We start from the raw sequence: 6000 nt of genomic DNA on the forward strand, positions 1-6000 counted from the left end.
AGAAAACCAGTCATGACAAAGTAAAATGTTTATCCTTGGCCTTTGAACCACTGCTAAATGAAAACAGCAAATTACAGGGTTTAGCTTGTCAGTTAAAATTTTACTCAGGATAGTGTGACAGGTTGTTGCATAATGCTGCAGGAGAACTAATTAATTAATAACAGAATTTCTTGCCTTCATGGGAAGACTGCCAGTTTGGAGGCTTCATCTCTCCTGTTGCAGCCTATCATTCATTGTTCCTTGCATAAAAGCAAGTCTCACGTAAAGACAAATACTTACTTACATCTTGTTGAACTGTTTTGTTGTACTTTTTTCTGCTCTGATGTCTACTACTGTGCTTTACTTGAGGATCCTGTAAGTCTCTGTTTAAAATGTTCAGTCTGTAGCTCTTCTGGTTGTAAGTGAAACGTGTAAAAGTCCCATGTTTATGATGTAAATCTGAAATTTTTATGAAATCATGGATCAGAGGCTACTGCAAACTAGCCATATTCTGTAAATGGAGCATTTACTCCAGAGGAAGCACTCTATTCTATTATTGTTATACTGTTGTGGATTTTTAAAGACAAAAATATACTGTTTCCAACCTACTGAGCTGGTTTTATCAATATATGTACTTTCTTGTTGGCTGGTGTTTGTTTCTTTGGGCATTTCTGTATGGTTTTCTTTCACCTAAACTTGAACACCTTCTATTTAAAAATCCTATTTAGGCCAGGCTCTGCCTTGAGTGCCACATTGATTCTTGTGTCTTTATCAGAACATTCACAACATTGTCATACATCCAGCTGATCTCCTCTATTTCTGGAAACCAAGAAACTGATCCCACTGTGCCTTTTCTTGAGCTAAGGTTTAATTAAGAAGCTACTGTTGTGCTCTGCCCCTTCAGTCTATTCTGATGCCTAGCACTAAAATTCTTCATATTTTATGAATTCTTCATATTTTATGAATTCTTCAAACTTTAGGAAATCTTGGGTACAAAACCTGAAAATTTGTACGGAATTTGTTAATGGGAAGACAGTAACACCCTTCCAAATGGTCACAGAGATCTCATTACTGCAAGGTGTAGGTGGCTTGGTCTGATGGCAAGTAAACACAGTCTAATTTAATGCAATTCTGAACTGGAAAAGTTAAGTTCTTAGTCCCCAGATCCGCCCATACTTCCTGTGCTAATCTTCTATCAGATGAAACATACCTTAAATCAGTACTGTTTTCTCACTTACGGATTTTTTCTGGACTCTGCTGGGATATCTCACGGTCTGATCATAGGTATTTGTATTGTAAATTGTAGAATTGTTTGTGTTGTTGTTTTGGGGTTTTTTTTCTCTGTGCATGAATGTGTCTTACAGGATGACTCCAATTTCATACTAGAAAAAAATGATGCTTGTCTATCATATCCTGATACTCTACTATAGCACAAGCTAAGAATAGATTCACAGCAAAGGAAATCACCACCTCTTCCTGCAACTGCAGTTTCCTTGTCCGTATCTAGATATCTTTCACAATGTGCCTTGTGACTGAAATTTTCAGAAAGCCAAAGGGCAATTCAATACTTATCTCCCATGACCAGCAAATAGAAGTACCCACTCCTGTGACACTCTTACCAAAGTCCTTCCTTTGATCTCCATTTGTTTTGAAGTGCTCATACTGAAATGAGTGAAACTGAACTGTGCAGTGGGAATTAAAAGCAAAAGAATGTCAGTAGCCCCAACATTTCTTCTTCCTAAGATCTCAGTTCATAAATGGCCCCTACATAAAAAAGGACAATGCAGCTAACAAGTGTAGCAAGGCAAGGGTTTCTTTTTTTCAGTTTAAAGGTCTTTTCTCGTTAGACAAACACTTGATAAATGCCACTGTTTTCCTTGTGGGCGGGATTTATCTCACCCAGAAGTACAAAACAAAGAAAAGCAACACAGAAAGAAATCCTTTGGCCTTATGTCACCACATGAGTCACTGGCATGGTAAATGCAGTGGAATTACTCTGGGCTATTACGATTAGAGTCCGGTCTGATAAAACTAGTTTCAGCACCCAAGAAAACAGGTCTCGGTATATGTAGATGCGTATGGATATGAATATGTATATGTGTATGTATATGTATATATATATTATAACTTCTTTCAAATGTGGCACATAAAATTTAATGTACTTTTATGTCTTTTTCCTTGAAGGCTGCACCTACTAAGGATTGTATTTAGTTTGTTTGAAGCACTATTTCTTGATAACATGTCAAGTGTTAACAGGAGTCTGAAGAATGTGTGCTTGCTGTGATCTCAGGAAAATACATACAAAAATTCACATATTGCTGAAGTCTGGAGTCCCTGGGAGGACATCCTCTAAACTTACTGTCTATACCTTGGTTTGAATCAATTGCCCATGACTGGGTCTAGTGCTAGTCAAGATTCCTTGCAGATAAATGCCTACCTAACATTAGGTACCTATGCAGAAGGTACTGGACTTCTGAGTCACAGTTGCCCATCTCATGCATCCCGAGTGGTACTTAGATGCCTCAGCTTAGGTAGCTGGTCTAGCACCGATAGTTAGCAGATAGGTTAAATTCACTTTCAGTATTTTTGTTCTCTATACTTTCAGGGCTTTTATCCAATGCAGATGACTGCATATTTATTAATATTTTTAAAGTAAGTAGCATGGGATTTGAAAGGCTTACAAGGAAATGAGTAATTTTAATTCATGTAAAGTAATTACTGTTCATCAGTGATGATAAAATTAAATGCATGCATGGGTCAATAAGTGCAACACAGGTTACTGAACTGTTAAGCAAATTCAAGTTGCCACATGCACCGAATAAGACAAGAAGTCTGGGGAAAGTTGTGTGCTATTATGAGATTAAAATTGCTGACATAACACATGCTTGCAAGTGGCAAATTCATATTGTGAAGAAACCTTTTAAGGAGGTTCTAAATGTTGCTCTAAAAAGTCTCTCAAATCTCTTATATTTTAAATATAGTGATATTTGTTTTTAAGTAAATAAACCCCCAAAGTATAACAAGAAATGTATCCATTAATCAGCTTCTTTTTACATGCCATTAGCTGGAATCTGTTTTATTCTTGACATATGTAGAACTCATAAAGTCATACCAGAGAGCTATGAATTATTTATTGTGCTGTAATTATTATGCTCAATTTCCCTCAAAACATTTTGATTCCTTGGAGTATGGTATGACCCAATAAGGAAATATAAAGGAGTTTAATTTGCTTCTGATGAAATTCTGAGAGAAGTTTTTTTAAAAATGTGATTAGATAAAACTAAAAAATTTCCCTATAACAACTCACTGTAGCAAAGAAATATGCACCAAATACTGAAATACTTTTTTAATGTAAAAAAAGAGTAATTTTGATATTATAACTTTGAGACATTATTCCTTTTAATATCCAGATAATGAAATATAATGTGTATATATTTGCATTAACTCTGAACCTGACTAATATACCCTAGGGAATTACAATGCTATTTTAGTAGCATAAGCACCAGGGATGTGAAATACTTCAAATTTTTGAGGGGAAAAAAAGAACTTTTTTTAAGTAAGGCATTTTAGATGTATGAGAATCATTGGTGGTGTGGGTTTCTTTTAAAAAAATCATAAATTTTCAGGTGTCAGCTGTTTATTTCAATTTAGTATTATACAGTATATAGTAAGTATATAGTATTATAATTCTTTCCATACTAGGTAGAGAATAGTATCCCAATTCATTTTTTAATAGATGTCAAGTATGAAAACTTACTTCTGTGTCTTGGCTCAAAATAGAATAATACAGGAGACTAGCAGGCATAATCTGCATTCTGCTTTGTGGAACCTTTGATCTAGGACTTTTACATAAAAAAAGTTTGACCTTCCAGAGAGGAGAAGCCACTCATAGGATTGAGTTGTAAACTTGGAGAACCTTGTAAGTACATGATCAGCATTAAAGCCAAGTTTCATTTAATGTTGCTGCTCATTGTCTTCCCTCTCATTGATTTCTTCAGTTGTGTCTTCTCTATGGAATGCCACTTTATTAACTGGTATAACTGGGTTAAATTCTAAAGTATTAGCTTATTTAAATACTGTAGCAAAAGTAGTTGTTCACTTTCTTAGTTTTCTTCTCATATGCTCCTTTTCCCATATGATCTGTGGAAATGAGGAGGGGAAACAACTCCACGGAAAGCCTGAAAAGCATCTTATAACAACAGGTGAGGAAGAAAAGGATTTAGAGGCTTAAGAGTTAGAGGTACTCATCCTTCTCTGCATGTGCATGGGCCATTTCTTCTGAATCCTGAAACCACAGTAATTTTGTGGTGTAAGAGACTCATTCCTCAACCATCTCCTGCTTAGATCCTGGTAAATGTGATTGTTGTCTTGTGCTGTATTTTAACCTTTTCTGAAGAATGAATGTTGAGAAGGAATTAAAGTAGAGAGTAAAAGGGTGAAGGAGGTAAGAAGAAATAACAGACAGTTAAGACAGTAGTCTGTAGTGTATCTCCTTAATAAAAATAAAGGTAGAAGATGGCACTTTTCTCTGAGATTTTGGGAGCTTTGTAAATGTTGCAAACTTAATTAGGTGTATTGGTAATAGCAGTTATATAGGAATAGTCCTTCAACATTCTACATGTTTAAGTGTTACGCTTGTGCATATTTATACAAACCTTTAGATGGTAGGAAAACTACAAGTATTTTATTTATAGTAGCCATTTCAGAGCTGTCTCAATACTATGTCATGTTCTGAAAATTGTTGACATTTTGGAAGTAAGGTGTCAGCTTGTAAGATGAATTGTAGGTGAACACTATTGTTTCATGTGTTAGAAGACCATAGTAGAAGTAGTTAGAGAAACCACTATATTCAAGAGTCATGACTAACTGATCTCTTTCTTTCTTGATAATAGGATTCCCAGAAACTGGGCAATATGTAAGAAGTTTACTGCTTCAGTCAAAGGAGGTTTTTTGGGTGCTATACAGTCACATGATGTATTCAAACCATTGAAATTCCTTGGGCCTTCCTGAAACCTGTATTATATTCAGTATTCTTCCAAGTCCAGAAATGGACAATTCTTAAGAGTAAAGGCTTTTTTATTTGCAGCTCTGCTTCTCTCACTCCATGCTCGGAAACCTTATGTCTCACGGGAGATGTCAGTGTGCCCTAGGTGTATCTGATATGCTGGGTATCACATGCTGTCCAGTTCTGCACACTTACCTTCCGCCTTCCAGACCTCAAGCTGCATCTGCTCTTGTCGCACACATTTCTCGTGACTTGGAATGGCAGAGGATCTTGAGAAATGCATGGTATCATCAAGGTTATGGACCTTTGTGATCATAACAGAGTTTCTTTGTTAGTCAGATTGTTCCTTACTTTAGATGGTGAAGTCTTGTGACACGGGGCCACTTGTGTCCTGGGTTCTGCAATGCACCAAAGGTGTTTGGGTCAATTGCCATGCATCACTGCCTTATGGCAGAAGGAGCAGAGTTAGCAGTGGTAGTAATAGCACATACTGAAAACCAAGAAAAAATGTCTCATGTTTGGGGAAATCATGCAAGTCTCTAAGACTCTAAATTTGATAAGCGTTAGCTTTATAGTATAGATATTTTGTTAATCCTGGCAAAAGGTCATGTGAATTCAGGGATTCATAGAGTAGAGAGGTTTTCCCTCACATGAGTGCAGACTTGTTTGATTTTTAAATGGGACCAGATATGTACACTCAAGGACAGTACATGCAACAGGTATGCTAATGATATTCTCTGATCTGATTCTGCCTTTGAAACTTTGTAGCTCCTTTTAACAGTTTGTAGGTGTTCATTTCAGCAAAAGCTAGAAGCTATAGTAAATTTTGTTCGGTTTTCCTGAGAGAACTCAGCTTCAGGATGTGACAAATGGTAAGTAAAAGAAGAGGTAATGTGCCATCAAGCACTAATTCTTGCAAATAATTTAATCTGCGTTGGTTCCGGTGTAGGTTGTGGGAAATAGTGCACACGAAATACTCCAAGTTTATTTCATCATTGAAATTTTATTTTTATCTT

Source organism: Corvus hawaiiensis, chromosome Z, assembly GCF_020740725.1.
Source record: "Corvus hawaiiensis isolate bCorHaw1 chromosome Z, bCorHaw1.pri.cur, whole genome shotgun sequence".
In the NCBI taxonomy this organism is placed as follows: domain Eukaryota; kingdom Metazoa; phylum Chordata; class Aves; order Passeriformes; family Corvidae; genus Corvus; species Corvus hawaiiensis.